At 43.8% G+C, this 21,735-nt stretch overlaps 1 long non-coding RNA gene across 1 annotated transcript; it reads left to right on the top strand.

Moving 5' to 3' along the window:
• The first annotated feature begins 16 nt into the window (after window positions 1–16).
• Window positions 17–20,470, top strand: LOC144327956 (uncharacterized). Its single transcript, XR_013393132.1, has 3 exons — window positions 17–144; window positions 14,654–16,443; window positions 17,530–20,470. It is a non-coding gene; the product is annotated as an uncharacterized LOC144327956 (long non-coding RNA).
• Window positions 20,471–21,735: the final 1,265 nt, after the last annotated feature.

The raw sequence follows: 21,735 nt of genomic DNA, 5'->3' as shown, positions 1-21,735 counted from the left end.
CCGCCGACCAACGGCCGCTCTCCTCACAGAGTACTTCCGCTGTCGCCTGTCAATTCCACACACCCCGACCGCCGCTGCCCCGTTTCTCTCGATAGAATTATTATCTCTACCGCGGAGCTACGAGTGTTTGGTTAATAGCAGAGAGTAAGTCTGTGTAGCATTTTTTAAAAAAGTAATAAGCAAGGAGAATTGGGCCAAGCCTGTACATCCGGGTCATCAGGACTCGGCTGACGTGTCCTTTGCTTGGATTCAGGGGCGGGGCTTGTGGGCAGAGTCTTATTGGCTCTTCTCTGTAGCCGGGATTAAAAAACGGAGGGGGCGTGGCTTGCAGTGTCTGCATTGAAGCCCATTCTGTTTTGGCTCAGGTGCAGAATAAACGGTGCATTTGTTATATAGGGTAGCGACCTCTTGGTTTCCCACTCTGAATACTGCTTAATTCTTGCGTGTAGGTATCTTTTTTATTTTATTTTATTTTTTTAGTGGTAGTTATGCTGCTTTACGAAGAAGTTTAATACGACCTCCGTTTTAGAGCATAAATAAATTGATGTTTTAGATTTGCTTTTGAAAACGGAGCGGTGATTTTTGTAACGTGGTCAGAAGTTGGCTTTTGTTTATTTCCATACGCTCCTGTGCTGTCTGCACTGACAGCAGTTAGTAGGAAAAGTTGTATGTTAAAGATGGCTAGGGGGTCTACTAAGTGGGTAGAAGTCTTGAATTGTTGAGATTGCTTGAGAAATTAGCTGCCCTGTCTCAAGTTTTCCACAACGGGCTGTGTTTCCCCCCTGCAAAAGCCGATGCTTCACAGTGCCTCGCTTTAAAAGTCTGGCAATAATTGGGAGCATAGGGAGGCTGGAACAGAGGTTTTCATGTAAGACTCTGTTCAGGATATTCTTTTGCACTTGTATAGTATTCAGGATATTCCAGTGTATCATGAGCAGACTTTTCCAGCTATCCTGTGTCTATGGTTCTTCTACTCCTCTTTGCCCATGGGGATCAGTGTGATCTCTGCAAGGGTGCAGTGTGGGTGGTGAATAAATAAAATGAGTGTTTTAAAGTAACTGTACAGGGTTGGCTCGCAATATTAGGTTGCTGGGAGTATTCCCTATTGAACTCAATAGGGCTTACATCTGAGTAAGACATGTGGAGCCATTGTGAGGAGCCATTGACAGTTGTACTCTTGTTTTGATATCAGTTCCCATAGCACTGAAAGCACAGTGCTGTCATGGCTGAAATTAATGATTAGTTGTTGCTTAAGGTGGTGAACACCAGTACCACTACTCCTTTTAGTGAGGAAATATTGCCCGCAGGAAGACTGACCACCCATTTTTTTATGCATAGACGTGATATTTTGGCACTAAAATGTAAAAACTAAAGGGTGGGAAATCCCAAAGCCTCTTTCATTGTTTGAGTAATACCTTTTAGAAGTACAATCAATCCATTTTTTAAATGTAAATCCTATTGAGTTCAATAGTGCATACTGCCAGATAAATGGGTATAAGATTGCTGCCTATAAGACCTTTGCCCATTAGATGATGCTGTAGCATTTCATTCAACCTGCATGAAAAGGAATGTGGGTGTTAAGATTTTTGTAGAATTTACCCCTATGCACACAAAATTCTAATAACAATTTTGTGTATTTGTATGTCTAATTTTGTATGTCAGAATTTTTGAATGCTTAAATATTTGCCAGATTTTTGCCCAAATATTATATTTTGGTATTTAGTATGCTAGCTTCCATTGATGTAAATTGCTGTGGGAGCCTTTTTTAGCTAAAGAGCCAATTATTGGCATGCAGTGGTGTTACTGTAAAGTAGCAGAGGTACAAAACCTGACTTTGGGAGCCTTCCTAGCCTTGCGCAGCCTCAGAGTAAATTCAGACTTGTAGTACACAGCAATATGCAGCCTCCATAAAAGGAGTCTGAGATATTGGGCGGGGCGGGGGGGTGGGGAGAGAGAGAGCTCAATGAGGCACCTAGTGGCCAAAAGTAAATAACTGCCACTGTGGAGCTTCTCCAGCTTTTAGAAGACTGCCTAATAACATGCTTATCAGCCCAAAAACTCATTTTTTCTCTTCTCAAACAGGTAGTTCTTACTTGAAAAAAACCTCCATAGAATGAATCAGCTGTTAAGCCTGCTTTACCTAAGTGTTCTCTGGAAGCCGCCCTTGTCGAAAGCTTAGTTCCAGGGTGAATTTTTGTGGTTGCAAAATACACATAGCCTACGGCAGCTCTGTTTCACATGGAAATTGACTGCTTCAAAAATTTGTGCCAGTCAGTTAAGGGTAAATCTCGTTCCAAACAAGGTTTCAGAAGTGATAGCTATATTTAGTGATTGGTGAATAAGTTTTAAATGTGGAAAGAAGGACCTGTAGTTATTCCCAAGGGCTTCTGCAATATGATCTTTGTAGGCATGAAATATACTGTCCTAACTCCTGGAAACGGTTATGTGTCGATACTTAAATATTCTTGGGACCTAAATTTAGATAGATATTTAAAAACAGAGTTAATTAGCTCCATGTAAATAGTCTTGTTGAGAAGCATCAACACATGATAGTACAGCTGTGAATTATTATTATTATTATTATTATTATTATTATTTATACCCTGCTCATCTGGCTGGGTTTCCCCAGCCAATCTGTGTACATCTGGGAGTGCTTGGATTTAGTATGCAGTTAAACAGCAGTATACCTTGAAAGGGAGCACTGTTTCTTAAAATGTACTCTTAGAGAATAAATTTAATGCCTTGGGCCTGCAATAAAGTAGATTTCTGGCATCTGGAGCTCTTGGCAGTCCTTTTTTTCTTCATGCTTGAAACAAGTTGACTTCAAAACATGGCTTTGAAGCTGACTTGTTCCAACCAACTCTTAAGATTAACTACAGTTTAGGATTCAGACAGAATGGTAAACTACACTGAATGGAAAAACAGAAGCAGAAACTTCCATTCTCCTCCTCATGGTCACTGGAGGAAGCAAGGGGAGGGAGAAGCCTTAGGCTTGCTGAAACTCATTCCTATCATCACAAGCCAAGGTTTAGTGTGAAATTCAACCAGGCCTTATTTCTAGTTCGGTAATATGGGCAGATACCCTAACAAGGCCCATATGTGGAAACCCTACACTGGGCACATTATATGCCATATTGTTTTTACGATTTTTGATGCCCCAGTTTGATGCCTTGCATCTGTTTTCCAAACTATTAGTTGCTGGGGACAAAGCCTGATCAATGTTTTCTCCCTTCTCATATGCCAACAACAGTCACAATGTCAGGCTGCAAGTCATGTTGACTTGAGCTGCTTTAAGGTTTTAGGTTTCTATTGTTTGTCTTGTAAATGCCTTAGGCCTGTTGGTATGGGAGGGGTTCCCCAGTTTGAACAAAGGAATTCGTAACAGGATTGGTTCAATGACAGCAGGGATATTCAGATGCACTCTCTGATTGATCTGATACACACATTAAGATTTTATCTGCAACCTGATGAAATTCTTGTCGCTGGGGCCGTGGAGAGTCGCTGAGTGGGGAACAATGCTTCAAGTGTCTCGTGACTCACGACGAATCCCCACAAGAGTCCAAAGGCTGCAACGTGTTTAGAAAACATAATCAGATCACGGTTCAGCTTGTGTCTCTAATACGTTTTTAGCTGTATCAGAAGATTAATGTGCTTCTCACAAAAGGGACAGGCAGGGCTGCATCACGTACTTCATGTGAGATCTTAAAGCCTTCCTGGATGGTGTAGAATTCACAAGACAAAATAGTAATCCTTGATATGGTTGTATCCTTAATTGGGGCCTTAACTTGTAACCATGAAAATATTGGTGGTATATGTGTATGGATTTACAGGAGAGGGAAATGCAGATCTGACATGGGATTTCCCCAGTATGGAGGACTGGTGCGTAGCCTACTTTGAGGATATGCTTTTGTGTATGCAATATTTTCTGTGTCATCTTCCTACCTGACCACACTGTCTCATGCCCAAACATTCACCCATTCAGTGTTGGATAATATATAGGTGAGTGTATTGTGCTGTTGTTAGCCAACATGGGGTCCTCACCATATTGCTGGACTACAACTCCTCTCCTCCCTGGCTGGGGCTGATGGGAGTTGTAGTCCAAAAATATATGGAGGGCACCATATTGGCTAGACATGTGTCCTGCTGTCCTACACAACAGATGTGATCAGTTGGCTGTTCCCTTCCCTCAAAGCCTTACCACCCGTAGCATGGGATCCCATTTTTAACAGAGGCCATCTTTGCTAATAATTTGTTTAACTTCCAATTGCTTAAACAGATAGGCCAATGGATAGAGAGCATGCATTTCAGTGAACTAATTAATATGAACCTAGAACTCTCACAACCAATAACAGTTACAATGGTTTCAGAAGTTCAGGCTGTGTTTGTCTTGAGTTGGTTTTTATTTACCTTCTTTTGGGGCTTATTTATTGGGGGCAAAATTTACTGTTTCTGAAAATCGCTGTGTTCTGTGTGCAAAATGACTACTTCACTTGTCTTGTCTGTATGATAACAGTGAACTGCTCTGAAAAATATCCAAAGCTGCCTTTGACATCACAAATTTGTTCATAAAAAAATTACTGAACTAGCTTCAAGAGCAGCACGTTCTGCAACTGTGAGACACCCACTTCTTCATGTTCCCTTGCTGTTCAGTCATGGCACATTGATGCTCTGATGGTACCTTCAATAAGGCATCCTTGGCTGATCTTAAAGGTGATAGAAAGATTCTTACTGAAGACAGGTCCTCATAGCAACTGCCGGAGCTGTTGATTTAGCCAAGCTTAGGGTGCCTCAGATGCATTACCTGTAGGGCTTGAGTGACCTACTACCCCTTTAGTTCATGGGGGGTGCAGTCCACCATGTAACTAGGACCTTGAAATCTTGCTGCCTGCAGCCAGTGGCGGAGCTTCATGCTCCGGCACCGGGGGGCAGAGAGCAGGCAGGGATGTGGCACCCAGTGCGGGGGGGGGGGCAGCCGCAATGGCACCCCGCCGGCATCGCGCTGCCGGGGGCGGTGCGCTCCCCCTGCACGCCTCTTCCTCTGTCAGTGCCTGCAGCATAAATTTAGGGCTAGCTTGTGAGGGAGACAGTTCAATGAGCAGGAGACTCAGCTCACAAAGCCTCACAGAAAGTACTTGGTCAGGCTGAATATCTGGGCACATCTAAGACCTGAGCTAGGGCAACCCAGCTCACTTGCCTCCTATGCACGTAAGCAGGGTGCAGATCTTCTAGTAAAAATGTAAGCCTTTTTTTAAAAATACAACAACGGAAACAAAACCAAGCCTTGCAGACAAAACTGGTCAAGACACTCAGCTGAAAGGTCATGAGATAAGTGTTTCACCCGTACTATCACACGAATAACACTCTGCATACAGGGTAGAAATCATAGGTGTGTTCTGAATACAAGGAGCTCCTGTCTATTGGAATCAGTTTGGTCCCATTGGAGCCAAGGTAGCCAGCCTGCAAATGCTGAGAGAGGCAGAAAGGTATGTAAACCAGGCCGCGAGGACATAAGAAAAGCCCTGCTAGTTGCAGCCAAGGCCGATATAGTCCAGCATCCAGTTCTGACAGTGGCTAACAAAGATGCCACTCAGAAGTACACAGAAAGAACTTGAGTGCAGCAGCACTTTGCTCACCTGTGATTTCTAGCAGCTGGTCTTCAGAGGCATACAGCCTCCAGCCGTGGAAGTAGAACATGGTAGCAAAATTCATTGTTCATTGAGTGAATTTGGGAGTAGCCAAGTGGTGCTTTGTTGTTGTTGTTGTTCTGAATCTTCCCACGTTAAGAACATATGAAGAACCTGCTGAATCAGGCTAATAGCCCATCTGGTCCAACATCCTGTTCTCACAGTGGGCAAGCAGGCACCTATGGGAAGCCCTCAAGCTAGGCATGAGCAACTGGTATTCACGACCTTTGACCATAGATGTAGAACTTCATTGTTTCATTTCATTCACTGAGTTCTGATGTTATGGAGACTTCTCTGTATCTTAGATGTGGTGGTGTTTTCCCACTTCCAGGGTGACTGCTATTCTGCCGTCACAGAAATTAGGGTGTAGGGGGAAGGAGAGTGTCATTTTGATGAAGAGGGAAATGATCCTTTAGAAGAGGCCCATTCCTTGGCTAACCAACTGATACCCTCTCACCAGAGATATTTGGTAAGGGTCTAGTAGTTTGTGGTAGTCCGTGATTTGAGCATTAGGAATACAGGGAGATGGGTTTGTGATCAGTGGGACAGGTGGAACATGGCAGTGAGTGATTGTACATAAATGATTGCCAGTCAAAGATTTCAAAGGAATGTAGTGTGCCATGTAGGAGAAGGTCACAATGTAAAGGCATATGCTAATTTCTCCAAGCCAAATAAAGGTAAGTTGGAGCGGCTACAGTTTTCTCTGGATAGAAACCCTGTGCAGACAAAAACAAAAAAAGTAAAAGGAGCAGCAGTCTTCTCTACAGAATTACCTCTACATAAATACCAGGCCTCAAAAGTAATTTAGTGATCAAAGTAAATTATAGCGCACCTGACCAAGACGCTGAGGGTGATGGATTATTTATTTAAAATATTTGTATGCTGCCCTTTTCTCATAGTTCAAGGAAGCCATAAGCAATTAATAAGTCAATATCATCGAACCAGCAAAGACAAGCCAGCAATAAAGCAAACAAACAGCAGCAGTGAAAACATCATAAAAACTAGATGGATTGCAAAACACTTTAGACAATGCATCTTGAGGTCTGGTAAGGGTATTCGTGGATTGTCAAAAGGTTTTGACAAAGTGTCTCACCTATAAGACTTCTGAGTGAACCTTGCAATTATAGGATATGCGGAAGTGTTCATGAATCAGAGTCCATATGTGAAATGAACTGCAAAAAGTATGAACTCTTGAGGGTTATGTTAAAGCTTAATTACAAAAGCAGTGTTGGTAACACAAATTTCTTTGGCGTTGTTACTGAAAGATGGTCAACCTCTGTATCGGAGGCCAGTCTGTTCTGCAGGGATCCAGGAGCCAAAAAAACATGCCTCAATCCCATACCTCAAACCCCCCCCCCCCCAAAAAAAGGGAGAAATTTCTGTGGCCACACCTAAATTTTGGAACTCTTCATCCCAAGAGGCTTGGTTGGCTCCATCCATAATGATGTTTTACTGCAGGGCAAGAATCTTGCAGTTTAGGCAGGTGGTTGACAGGTAAGTTTTTGACCAAGGCTTTTGTTTGAATCTGCTTCATGTCTCTCTCTTTTTATTAGTGTGCGTGCGTGTGTGTGTTTGTTTAGAGATTGGTTTTAATTGTTAGCCAGCCTGAATGGTGTGCAGACACCAGAAAAAGTGGAGGTACAAATTTGTGTATATAAATAAATAAACCTGTGTAGTTACTAAGCAGAGCAACAACAACCAAAAGAAAGAGGTATACATTACTGTATAGGGTATTTAACTATCGCTGTCATAGTTTCTGAGTACAAGTTTATTTACAAAGAAAGAATGCTTGCCACACCTGTGATATTTCTGGGGTCCATCGGTGGGTCATTATGCTGTCATTTTCTCATAACAAATATTCAATATCATCATTTAACATCCATTTTCTAGTTTCCCCCTCCCTGTTGACTTCCCCCAACTTCCATTTCTGGTTTCTTACACCAAATGTTACATTCTGCTGTTTATATATAATGTTCTGTTATCACTAATTATATTTCTTGTTCTCTGTAAATAAAGTTGTAAATGTTTATTTAAATCCTGCCAACGAGTCCATTTTTTTTGTTGTTTCTGCAAGTATGTTGTAAAAGGTTCCCATTCTTTTCCAAAGTTGCTATTGTCCTTTTCATGCAATTTATCCATTAGCTTTGCCAATTCTGCATAGTTTTTTCAATTTTTCTTGCCATTATTCCTTAGATGGTATTTCTCCAGTCTTCCAATTTTGTGTTATTAGAATTCTTGCTGCTGTAGTGGCGTACATAAATAATGTCCGGTTTTTATTTGTCCTAAAATACCTAACAAGAAGGCTTCTGGTTTTTTCACAAAGGTTATTTTTTTCAGGACACAGCAAGTTCACACTTATGTCACCAGATGGGGCCAGAGCTACAAGTACAACTTCAATTATACTAGCAACTTTGCTTTCTTTTTCCTTATGTGGCTCTCAGTACAGTAGTCAATAATCTCATCACTTGGTTGCCATTGTGTAAGCAATGACTGGGAAGATGGCTATCTGGAGCATTTACATGACAGATCCAAGAGGCATTTCAAGAAATGCATCTAAAGGTAGGGAAATTCCAGAACCTGCTCATAAACTTTGCAATAGTGTCTTAAGAACATAAGAGGAACTTGCTGGATCAGGTAATGTCCTGTCTAGCCCAGCATCTTGTTTTCAAAGTGGCTGACCAGGTACCTGTGGGAAACCTTCAAGCTGGAATTGAAAGCCAGGCAGCATGTTTTCAACACTTGTCTCTTTACCCAGGAGATGGCTTTGAGAAGGGGAAGGATCATTTCCATCAGGAGCAGAGACTGGTCCCCTTATCTCAAACCAGTCCCTTACCCAGAATGCAAAGCTGAAGTATTTAGTTCATTGTTTTTGGAGTGGGAGGAGAGGTGGGAAGTGGAGCAGGGAGTTGAGAAGGGAGAATAATGGTGAGTGATAAGGCAGTTGGAGGGTGAAGAAATGCATTCCCCCCCCCATCAAATTATACATGACTTTTGCATATAAGGGACGCGGGTGGCGCTGTGGGTAAAAGCCTCAGCGCCTAGGGCTTGCCGATCGAAAAGTCGGCAGTTCGAATCCCCGCGGCAGGGTGCGCTCCCGCTGCTCGGTCCCAGCGCCTGCCAACCTAGCAGTTCGAAAGCATCTCCGGGTGCAAGTAGATAAATAGGGACCGCTTTCTAGCGGGAAGGTAAACGGCGTTTCCGTGTGCAGCTCTGGCTCGCCAGAGCAGCGATGTCACGCTGGCCACGTGACCCGGAAGTGTCTTCGGACAGCGCTGGCCCCCGGCCTCTTGAGTGAGATGGGCGCACAACCCTAGAGTCTGGCAAGACTGGCCCGTAAGGGCAGGGGTACCTTTACCTTTACTTTGCATATAAATGTAACGACTTCGCTATTGAAGTTGATGTTCCCTTCAAAGAAGCTGAGCAAACACAGCTCCTCCTCTCACCAATTTCAAATACTGATAGACCTAATTGTTTGATGTCTGCATTGTTAACATTCCTTTACCCTAAGAATTTATATAGCTTCCCTAGTTACTGGCACATTCATGTCACAGCTGGACAGATAAAAGTGTTGTAAAATTACACACACATTTTAGATCTTCCTTACAGATTTTTTAAAGATTGTTACAGTTGCAATCCTATGTGCCTACTCAACCTGGGAATAAGCCCCACTGCAAACAACAGGACTTCCTTCTGAGTAGACACATATAGGATTCTGCTGTAAGGCCTCGATTCTGTAAACACTTTTCTGAGAGTTGGCCTCACTGAACACTATTATTTGCTTCAGAGTAAGCATGCATTAGGGACGCGGGTGGCGCTGTGGGTTAAACCTCAGCGCCTAGGAGTTGCCGATCGCATGGTCGGCGGTTCGAATCCCCGCGGCGGGGTGCACTCCCGTCGCTCGGTCCCAGCGCCTGCCAACCTAGCAGTTCGAAAGCACCCCCGGGTGCAAGTAGATAAATAGGGACCGCTTACCAGCAGGAAGGTAAACGGTGTTTCCGTGTGCGGCTCTGGCTCGCCAGAGCAGCTTCGTCACGCTTGCCACGTGACCCGGAAGTGTCTGCGGACAGCACTGGCTCCCGGCCTATAGAGTGAGATGAGCGCACAACCCCAGAGTCTGTCAAGACTGGCCCGTACGGGCAGGGGTACCTTTACCTTTACCTTTAAGCATGCATTGCCAAAGGACGCAGGTGGCGCTGTGGGTTAAACCACAGAGCCTAGGGCTTGCCGATCAGAAGGTCAGTGCAGGAAGCTCCTGTTGCTTGGTCCCTGCTCCTGCCAACCTAGCAATTCGAAAGCACGTCAAAGTGCAGGTAGATAAATAGGTACTGCTCTGGCGGGAAGGTAAACGGCATTTCCGTGCGCTGCTCTGGTTCGCCAGAAGCGGCTTAGTCCTGCTGGCCACATGACCCGGAAGCTGTATGCCGGCTCCCTCGGCCAATAAAGCGAGATGAGCGCCGCAACCCCAGAGTCGGTCATGACTGGACCTAATGGTCAGGGGTACCTTTACCTTTACCTTTAAGCATGCATTGCATAGAGGTTGCCAGCAGAAGAAGCAGCTGTAAAGTCTGAATTAACTGGAATGCTAAAAAATAGCTTCAGAGAGGGGATCCAGCCAGCTTCACAGCCATAACTTCCCATAATTATCTTGGAGTTTTGCAAAGCGAGGGAAATAGCCACCAATACCCTGTAAAAGCTTAGTATTTCCCATGTTGCATGGAACATACCCAGTTACAGGATACGTGAGAGTTCTGGAATCCTGGCCAGCATGAGGAATTAACCTGTTCCTCCTTGAAATGTTGATTTGTACAAATAAATGTTGCATTGCACAACCAAACGTCTTCATCTGCCCCAGCTGCAGCAAAACATGTCTCTCCCACATCGGTCTCTGCAGCCACAGCGACAGGCGCTGCAACTTCCAACTGTTTGACACCTCACCCGAGACAGACAAATGCCAGCCAACAAAGAAGTAGGGTATAAAAAACAAGTCTGGCCTTTGTAGAACTACATGAGGAATAATTTCCAGTTCACACATTGTAGTTCCTGCTTTTGCTTCATATGTTGCTTTGCAGCTCTAAAGTGATTTACTTGTGCTTTGTGAAAGCTTTATATCAAGTCCAATTTGCAAGTCTTTCTTGAGCCGCTCAACCAATAAGTTTTAGTTCCTCATTTGTTGTAAATTATCTTCCTTGCGGTGCTTTCCCTCCTAGATTTGGGTTCCCATGTGAAGATAATGCACTTTGCTTACCTTAATTCAAACCACCCTGTTTTGTAGCGTTTACTGTGCAAAATGTGTCTCTACAATTGTAGCAGGAACTTTGGATATTTTGGATGATACTACAGGTGGGATTTCACATGGGAACTTGTTGTGGAACATGTACTGTTCATGCTCAGATGCTTTTCTCATCGTCCACATTACATCGTCGTCGTCATCAAATTGCCCATACTTTTTTCTTCATTTAATCCAGATTTACTCGCTTTGCGGACAATTCAATAAGTAAAAATAACCTGTTAAACATCCACAGACACCACCAGTGTCTCATTATCACACAGAAATGGTTCTTGTGGGTGAGTGGAGCTGGTACGTTAGCTTCCTGGGAGGTGGGTTTTACCAAGAGGGCAAGACAACATGGAGGTCAGCATGGTGCAGATGGACCAGCTAAGTGTAATGGACTGGCTGGACACAGATGAATGGTGGGAGAAACCAGCTGAGGAACCCCCAAGGGAAGAATTTTGGGTTTTGAATAATAATAAAGCTGTGCATACACAGGTACAGCAATCCCTGTGTGCATGCCAAGAACAGAAAAGGGTATCGGAGGAAGGAGGAGAGGTTGATAAAAACAGGCCACATTCTGTCCAGTTTGCCCACCACTGTGAATAGTAACAGCAATGACTATCGAAACAAAATGTGTGGAAGCTAACATGCCAATCATAGACACACATTAAAGCAGGGTCTGAAGCAGGGTTTATTCTAAGTTTTTTCCTCTTCTGCATAAGCAGCCAGCCCCTTGGCCACCCCTGAACTTTTTGTAACTTAAAGGAAGAACTTAAATGAATGGAGAAGTAAGGGGATGCGCCCCTCCCGTTATATGGGGGAAGAGATTATCTCCCATTCTTAACCTACAGTTGGGTGCCGAGACTTCCTTCCTTCCCAAAGCATGGCTGAAGCTGAGGGGCCCCATCCTGAAACAAAAGAAAAGTTAACATGCTCAGCATAATGTGTGAGGAATCACCGTGGCACAACTGCATGGTCTTCTGTATGTAAACTATTGTATAGCTACATACTGTTTAAGTAGAGTTCAGTGTGATTCAGTGAATGCCTTTGACTAGTCAATTAATACACTATTCTCATAGTCCAATAATAAACTATTAATGTAAGGTTATGGAGATTTGTAAGGAACCAATATTCATATTTATTTCCTAATTCTCTTTCCTCATCTGTTTCTTTTTCAGAAACGACCTACCTCCTTGTTAAATAACATATACCCAACCACACAATCACATAGATTTTTTTTTTGACAATGCAAAAAATGCATCATGTTTCATGTTAGACTAAACCCTGGTCTGAGCAACCCCTGGGTGATATAAAGTCCCCGTTTAAGAGAAAGAGGGGAGATTTGGGACAAACCTGTCCATTTCACAATTTAACACTAATCTGCCTAATTTGCAAACTGAAGGGCATCCGTCCTGCTCCGCACATCATGTGCATGTGTGATTGATAATTGCTTTGTTATTTATGCTTGGAAAAAGGGACTTTGCAACTCTTAAAACACTAAAAATGGGATGGGACATGCTTTGACTTATCATGCCAAAAGAGCCTTTGTCTCAGCTGGGGGTTTCCAGGGAGATGCAGAGTGATCGGAGCACAGTGTGACATCAGTGGGGGGGGGGGAGGGCCTGGAGGGCTAATCTGGGGGGGGGGGAATTCCATGGGATTGGAAGAGAACAAAGGAACTGCAGGAACTCCTTTGAGGCCAGCGTGAGGGTGCGGAGTTATCCTTAGGGAAGCCCATAAAAAGATAAAAATAGGGTAGCAATATTCTTGACTTTTGGCTTGGGCGAGAAAGTTTCACAGCTAAAGTTTGCACTGTCGATAAGGAGAGCCCAAGAGGCCATACTTCATGTCCTGGCTGCTTAACTGGAAAAGGCTAAACACGGCAGTTTCAGTATCATGACTCCAACACCACCACCAAGAAGCCTAGGAAGCTGTAGAGTTCCCTAGAGGACGCAAACAATGACTAAGCAAGTAGTTGTGGTTAGAGTGTCAGACTAGGACCTAGGAGACCAGAGTCCAAATCCCAACTCTCTGGGTGACCTTGGGCCAGCCACTCTCTCTCAGCCTACCCTATCTCACAGGGTTGTTGTGGGAATAAAATCGAGAGGGTGAGAACCTTGAGCTCCTTGGAGGAAATGTGAGATATACCCAATGAACAATGCTATATACACTTGAAACTGGAATTTTTCAAAAGCAGCAGTAGTGTCATGCCCAGGCAAGTTGGGGTAGTTTATTTTTCTGTGTCATAAAGTTTTAGAAAGTCAGTTTCTTTTTTTGTGCAGTTGAGGGTCGTCTAGTCCAACCCGCTGCAGTTGTGGGGTTTTTTTTATTGTTGCAAGTCGCCTTGAGCAGTGTAAGAGCATTGGAAGGGTGGGGTGTAATCTTTCCCCCTAAAATAAATAAGCCAAATATTATGTTGAACCATTAATTCTGCTGTTTACAGGACATCTGGGAGTAAGAGGACCCTGACTACTCTGTCAAATGCCAATATTGCTTTACTCTTCCTTTGCTTATGACAAGTAAATGGAGTGCTTTGAATCTCTCCCAGGGTTAAGTGGTGATGCAGTTTCACATCTGGACTGAGTAATCGTTACCCCTAATGTTTGGGACAGAGTAGCCTACAAGAATAAAGAATGCAACAAACACTCCTGTGTCTACCTTCATGAAGTGTCCCCATGGCATATCAAATAGTTGGAATCTTTGTTCCCAGTAGAACAACGTGGTAGAATTATGAAATGGTAGAATCCACGGTACCAGTTATGGCTGCAGGAGAGGGAAGTAAAAGGAAGAAGTAAACCACAGAGAGAGGGTCTAGCCCAACTCACTCCCTGTTGTGTATGTCTTCTACTTGTAGGGAGTAGAGGAGCATTCATAAACACTGCAGAATCACAAGAATGGGAAGCAAACCTAGAGGTCATTGACTCCAGCCTCCTGACCAATGTAGGATGCAACTACAGCATCCTTGGCAAGTGGCCATCCAACCTCTATTTCAATACCTTTGGGAAAGCAGAGCCCATGGTTCCCCAATGCAGTCGGTTCCACGGTCAAAAAGCTCTCCCCATCAGGTTTCTTCCAGTGTTTCTGCTTCCCTGCAATGTCCACACACTGGTTCTAGTCCTGCCCTCAGAAACACAGAGAGCAAGTCCGCTCCATCTTTTCCAATGGAGGGATGCAAAAAGCAGAGGCCCCTAAGGATCGGTATTGGGACCATAACTTGCCCATAAATGATCTAGAGTTAGGGGTGAGGAAGCCAAGTTGGCTGATGATACTAAATTATTTCAGGGTGGTTAAAACAAAAAGGGATTGTGAAGAGCTCCAAAAGGATATTTCCAAGGTGGCTGAATAGGCAGTAAAATGGAAGCAAGGGAGGTTCAATGCAAGCAAGTGAAAAATGATGCACATTGAGGCAGAAAGTCCAATTTTCACTTATATGCTCCTGGCGTCTGAACTGACAGTGACTTACCAGGAAAAAGACCTTGGGGTTGCAGTGGGCAGCTTGGTGAAGATGTTGACCCAGTATGGAGCATTTGCTAGGGATCACTAGGGAAGGAACTGAAAACAAAACTGCCAATGCCATCATGGTGACGTACAAACCTATGTTGTGGCTGTACTTGATAAGAGGAATGCTGCATAATATTATACACGGTGTGGAGAAAACGGATAAGGATACATTTTTGTCCTTCTTTCCTACTGCTAGAACCCAGGGTCATCCATTGAAGATGAATGCTGATAGATTCAGGACAGACAAAAAAAGGACTCCGCCACACAGTGCTTAGTGAAAACCATGGAATTTGCTCCCATGAGACGGGCACCAATTTGGATGGCTTTAAAAGAGCTTCCAGCAACCTCTTCATGTTCTGCATGCCAGCCCTTCAGATATTGGAAGACTGCTATCACATCTCGCCTTACTCTTCCCCAGGTTAGCTATTCCCAGCTCTTTTGACCATTCCTCAGAGGGCATAATCTACTGTATACTGAACTGATACGGTCCATTTGGATAATCTCAATAACTCTACTGCTTCATTTTCCTGCATCAGATTTAGCAATAGAATGTAGGGACACAGGAATCACAAACTTTTTCTAATCTTTTCTGTTGTCCTGCAGCAGAAATACGGGCGAGTTACAAAACCGATATGCATCCAGTCTGTAAAAGACAAGTCAGGAAAAGCAACACTTTTTTTTTTCACCTGGTGCTGTCACTCTCTGACTCATAAATTCATCGTTTTGACTCTAGAGGAGGGACAACTGGCATTATCAGGTGTGCAACCCAACCTATGCCACATCGACTTGGAATGAAATACCAGAGAGTTAAGTGAGACTTACACCCAAGTTAGTGCGAGTGCATAAGATTTCCACTTCTCTTCCTGGTTACCTCTGTGCTCCACAAACTAGGGCATATTTTGGGTTGGGCTTTTGAATCTTTATCTCTAGTGATTAGGGTTTCTAGTTTTCACCTGTTCAGGCCAAGTTTCATTCCCAGTAAAGGAATTTACAATACCTTTGGGCAGTGGAGTCCGGTTTCCATTGGGACAGGGTGCAAGGAGGCCAACGGTAAATAGAACCAGAGCTAATTCTAATTGGGAGCCCTCTAATTCTGGTTTTGTCCCCATCCTCCTCCCTGCTGAATTGTACAACGGCAACACTGGATTGAACAAAGGCAACATCCCTGTTGCTACCGCCTATGTTTCTTGAGCTAGGAAGGCAAGCAGAGCCACCCCAGGCTCTGTGAGGACAGGGGGAGGTCTTGGCAATACAACTTGCGAAGGACTCCTTCCTTGACCCTGCTAGAGGCATCTACTTTGAGCTCCTTCTCCAGTCTGTTCCCTGGAATGAGAGAGCAGGTGACAGCTGCTCCTTGTACCTGGCAGCTGGCAAGCGTCAAATGCAGCAAGCAGCCTGTTCTCCCCCTCTGGGCAGTGATGCAGATTTCCAATCCTCACCACTGCCCAGAGGGACAGGGCAGGTGTGAACAGCTTCTCCTGTTCTTTGTAGGCCCTCCCAGGGCCTTTTGACCCACAGACGCTGCCTTCCAACACCAACCCTAGAGGCAAGGGAACGTGTCTCGCTACCACTGCTCCCGCCCGTCCTTTTTCTCTTGCAAAACAGGCAGCCATTGTGGCTAGTTTTCCTCCGGTTCCGATAACTAATCTCTCGAAATAACTTAACAACTGTGTTTAGCCCCCTTTCCCAGTCACACCGAGGTTTCAGAAGGGGCGGTGGCCTTCCTGTACAAACTGGTTTGCAGAGCAGCGGCCGGGCTTTGCTGCGCCTTTTATCTGAAAGAGGACCTGGCTCGGGTGACTTGCAAGCGAGATCTATACCACACAACAGCCTGAGTCATTCAGAGCCTTTTCTTTTAGTCGTCTCAAAGTTCAGCTATCTGTGTTTGAGAAAATGAAAATGCAAACACACTTCAGTTTCAGGCAGCTGACTACAGAGGGTGATGCAGCTGGACGCAGCCTTGATTTCATTGGAATGTCCTCCTTGGTAAGTATGCTTATAAACACAGCCTTAATGAGAGAAGGGCCTCTTCACCTTCCAGAGTTATTTTTCTCTGAGCTGTTAAGAAACCAGAAGGTAGAAAACAAAGTTCTTTCGAAAGCGCTGGTCCCACAATATCCCCCAAACTTGAATGGCTCATAGACGATTAAAAAAAAATAAAATCCTACGAGCCAGGTTAATTAAAATAGTGTTTAGAGACAGTATAGCTGTGTTTACCACACACAAGTGGTGCTTACAACCTTTCAGCCCCATTCAGAGAATGTGCAAAGGCATGAGGTATTCAGGGCACATTTCCACGGGGCAGATTAAGAGGCCCCGTGGGCTGTAGTTGGCCCCTTGGCTGGAGGCTCCCCCCGCCCGCCCGCCCCAATACCCTGCAGCTTGAAAGAAGTGGGTTTTTGACTCACCCTAGACTCACTGGTTTGAGCCTGGGACTGAATCAGCTTTGGTCATCTTGATGGATGGCCTTCATCGGGAATATAGGTGGGGCTGAAGTTGACCCAGAAAATGTCACTGGTGCAAAAAAGTGGCAGCTGAGCTACTCATTGGAAAGAATATCACCACTGTATTATACCTTGGCTGAAAGAATTACAATGCCCTACAGCTTGGGAACTCAGATACTTAAAAGAGCATCTCGTCCTTTATATTCCCAACCAATCACTGTGCTCTGCCGGAGAGGGCATCCTGCAGATTCCATCTCATCAGGAAGTCATTTCCACACAATGTCAGAATCAGGCCTTTATAGTGGCAGAACCTACCCTTTAGAATTACGGTAGTCCCTCCTCTTACAGGTTAGACAATTGCCTTATCTGCTGTTGTTCAGCATCTGCTGAAGACTTCTCTCTTTCAACAGCATTCTAAGAGGAGATTGTTTTCTCTTAGTCAGTATCTGTATTGGTTTTGAAATGGTGTTTTTTTAATACTTGTGATTGTTTTATCTGTTTTTATGTATATACAATTGTTTTATACATGTTTTTATTGTACGATGAAATCACTTTGAGATGCTTCGTAAGAACCAATTCATAAAATAAATTATTATTATTATTATTATCATTATCATCATCATCACAGGGTTCGGCAGAAGATAGATCAGGATCTACTGGTAGATTTCTGAGTGGTTTGAAGTAGATCAGCAAGGTTCCTGGTTGCATCACAACAAAAAGGGGTTTTCCCCCTCTTCTAAATTTGGCTGCTGATATGAAGAAAACCTGGCTGGTGGTGGGAAGTAGATTCTAGTGTGACTGGACTCTTTAATTAAGTTCTGGTACCGAAAATGAATTCCTGGGTTGAGCATGTGCTCAGAGGCACACTTTTTCTTAAATCTAATTGTACAGTATACCCATCCACTGCCAGCCACGTTTTTGCACCTGACTCCAGGGTCCTGGGGTCTCAGAAGTCTTGTAATGTTTCTACATTCATTTTTTAAAAAAAATATTTTTCCTAGCAAAATGTATTGCTAAAGTAATATTGATTAAAGTATAAATATAAATTAAGCCCTCCTCCCCCACTAGGAGAGGGTTTTTTAGTCTTCAAATTACATTTCTTTAAAACACTATATAGTCTACAAGCAGGATTAAGAATCTTCTGTGTAATGTAATATTCAATCTGCTATAATACATAACACTAATTTTCCCCTTACAGCATTCATTTTTTTATAACCTATAATCAAAACAAATGACTCCATTAATTAGATCCACATTTCATTTTTCTTAATTCCTCGAACCCTTCTTAAAATGATCCTATTTTTCCTTTTTTTAAAACCCAAACCATTTCATATGCAGTTGGAACTGTTCTACCAGATTCCTGGCTATTTATAAAATCAATAAACAAAAACCAGTCTGCCAAAAACTTGTCCGTCTCTCTTTGACCTCTCATTACTTGAAGTTTGTGAGACAATCTTTCCAGTACAGCTAATTGCCAAACTTCTTGTAAAAACACCGAGCAGATCCCACAAACTCAGTGTTGCCCATCTGTCATTTATCACACATATAGGATTTATCCCCCACCACCACCAAGATTCTCACAACAACCCCGTGAGATAAGTTAGGATGAGAGAAGGCAACTGGTCCAACATGAGCCTCATGGGTAAACAGAGATTTGTACCAAACCCTCTCTCCACTTCCCTGTACTGGTTCTTAGTCAAAACGTCTCAACTCCTCCACATGCAGCTGCTGGGTGACCTTGGGCTAGTCACACTTCAGGCAGTGATGAAGCGGGATATCAAATCCAAACTCTTCTTCTCTTCATCTCAAGTGTCAAAGCCAAGATGTAAAGAAGTGTGCCTTCAGCACTTGCAGAAAGCTGTGGAGTGAAGTCACCAGCCATCAGGTGCATCTCTGTGGGGAGAGAGTTCCTCAGGTTAGGGGCCATCACAGAGTAGGCCCTCTCCTGGGCCGCCACTGAGCCTTGAAGGGTGATGGAGTCATCAAGAGGGCCACCTCTGCATCGGAGAGGGTCTGCAGAGAAGGAGGCAGTGTTTTGCCCTGTCTGTGGACCACCACTCTGCAGCTTCACAATAGAGAAGCTACTATCCTACTTTACAGATGGTGGCCCTCAAGCTGAAGGAAGCTTCTGCTTGATGGGCTGCCTGGTCCAAGTCGGGCTTAAGGATGAAGAGCCACAAGGGGCCTTGAAGTTGACCATCTACACGCAGCAGCTAGGCAGCAGAATAAGCAAGCACAAAGGTCACTTGATCACACAATCCTCCCCCCACACTATGGTGAGATGTATTGCATTTCTATTAAATTTATCTGAATTGTTTCAAAATTTGACCTAAACATATCGTCAACAATATATTTAAAACTATTTAAAATAATATTTAAAATCACAGAATGTCTATGGTTTGGTGCTGGCATTTTTATTTTCAATGAAAAAAAATGTATTTTTAAAAGGTGGGCTTCCAATATAATAAATGAATAAACACAGTAAATTCATCTCCAATGACATGTTTTCTGGGTCAATAAATGTTAGGTGTTAATTCAAGAAGAAAGAAAGAAAGAAAGAAAGAAAGAAAGAAAGAAAGAAAGAAAGAAAGAAAGAAAGATCTATTACCGCAGCAGCAGGAATCCACCAACCCAAAATACAAACAAGGCTGCAAGTGCTCTGGAATTTTTATTATCAGAATCTAAAGACTTGTTTGTTTTGAGCTGTCTCGTGTCCTCAAGGGCAATTTCTGAAATAAATGTATAATATTTTACTCTCAAACCAATGTAACGACATCATGTACAATAATAAGAAAAGAAAATGCAACTCCAACCCCCGCTCTCCCGACAATCTATTAGCAGAGCCATGAACTTTAAAAGAACAACACTTCTTTATCTGGAACTCTTTTCCGAAGGGAGAGAGCAAGAGAGAAATGTTTTAGAGGAAGAACTCACAAAATATCAAGTACCAGTATCATAAAAAGCAATGAACAAATCAATTTGTATTTAGTACACAGTCCTTGTGTTTTGTACCACAGATAGGGAAGTTATGGCCCTCCACATATTGCTGGACTCTAGCTTTCATCAAAGAATTTTATACTTGGAAGGGACACCAAGTGTCATCTAGTCCAAACCTCCGCAATTCAGGAATCTCAGCTAAAGCTTCCATGACAGATGGTCTTCCAACTTCTGCTTAAAAACCTCCCGTGAAGGAGAGTCCACAGCCTCCCAAGGGAGTCTGTTTCACTGTTGAATATCTCTTACCATCAGAAAGTTCTTCCTGATGTTTAGCCAGAATCTCCTTTCTTGTAACTTGCAGCCATTGGTTCAGGCCATGGGTAGGCAAACTAAAGCCCAGGGGCCGGATCCGGCCCAATCGCCTTCTAAATCCGGCCCCCGGATGGTCCAGGAATCAGCGTGTTTTTACATGAGTAGAATGTGCCCTTTTATTTCAAATGCATCTCTGAGTTATTTGTGGGGCATAGGAAATCGTTCATCCCCCCCCCCCCAAAACATAGTACTTATGTCCACTCATTAACGCTTTCAAATGAACTCTGCCTCAGTGTTCCCCATAGAGGACACTGCTTAATAGGATGCATTCACACAGTGTGGTGTTTTCTCCTCTCCTCAGTTAATAAAGGTAAAGGGACCCCTGACCATTAGGTCCAGCCGTGGCCGACTCTGGGGTTGCAGTGCTCATCTCGCTTTATTGGCCGAGGGACAGCTTCTGGGTCATGTGGCCAGCATGACTAAGCTGCTTCTGACGAACCAGAGCAGCGCACAGAAACGCCATTTACCTTCCCACCGGAGCGGTACCTATTTATCTACTTTGACGTGCTTTCAAACTGCTAGGTTGGCAGGAGCAGGGACCGAGCAACAGGAGCTCACCCCGTCACAGGGATTCGAACCACCGACCTTCTGATCGGCAAGTCCTAGGCTCTGTGGTTTGACCAACAGCGCCACTCGCATCCCTGAGTTCCTGAAACCTGAGTTCCAGAAACCTGAGGTCCATTTTGAGCATGTTCACAGACAGACACACACACACACACACACAGAGAGAGAGAGAGAGAGAGAGAGAGAGAGAGAGAGAGAGAGAGAGAGAGCCTACTAAGGAGGCCTTGCCAATGGAAGTAGGGTGTGTGATGAAGAATGGCACCCACCAAAATATCACCACACACATCCAAAGAACGCCACATAATGCATTTTAGTACATCCACAATTGGACAACATGTGCTTTTATGTGATTTTCTTCCTTGTTGCATTATCCATGGATCAGGAAAACCCACATTAAAAGGGGGGAATGCGAGCTGCCACTTGGATATGGATGTTTGTGAGGATAATGAAGGGGGGGGGGAGAACACATGGGATGTATTTAAAATTGCGTGGAATCCCATTAAACAGCCTTGGTTTGGACATAATGCTAAGCCACGGTTTAGCATAATAAGAACGAGTTATTGCACTGGTCCTCCTCCAGCACATCTGCAAGGAGAGTTCAGAAACTTTCACTTCAGTTTTGGATTAACCGCAGCTTGCCACGTCGCCTATACCCAGATGAACTGTGTTTAACCTGTTCAAACAGGCCAAATTCATAGCACAGCTTACGAAGCTTGCTTGTTTCAAGTAACCGTAGTTAAGATTAACCACTGTTTATGGTCTGAACAACAGACTAAACTGCAGTTAATCTTCTGCCCCTTCTTGCAGAGGGAAACACACCAGCCCAAGGCTCACGGAAGGTTATTCTGATAACTCTAAAATGGGATTTGGGTTTGTTTTATTTTATTACGCTGACTTCATTTGGTGTGAAGCTTCACCAAGGTTTTCTGTTACATCTAAACACAGCTGGCATTTTAAAAAT

Source organism: Podarcis muralis, chromosome 6, assembly GCF_964188315.1.
Source record: "Podarcis muralis chromosome 6, rPodMur119.hap1.1, whole genome shotgun sequence".
NCBI lineage: Eukaryota > Metazoa > Chordata > Lepidosauria > Squamata > Lacertidae > Podarcis > Podarcis muralis.
This window is presented reverse-complemented; position numbering and strand designations above follow the sequence as displayed.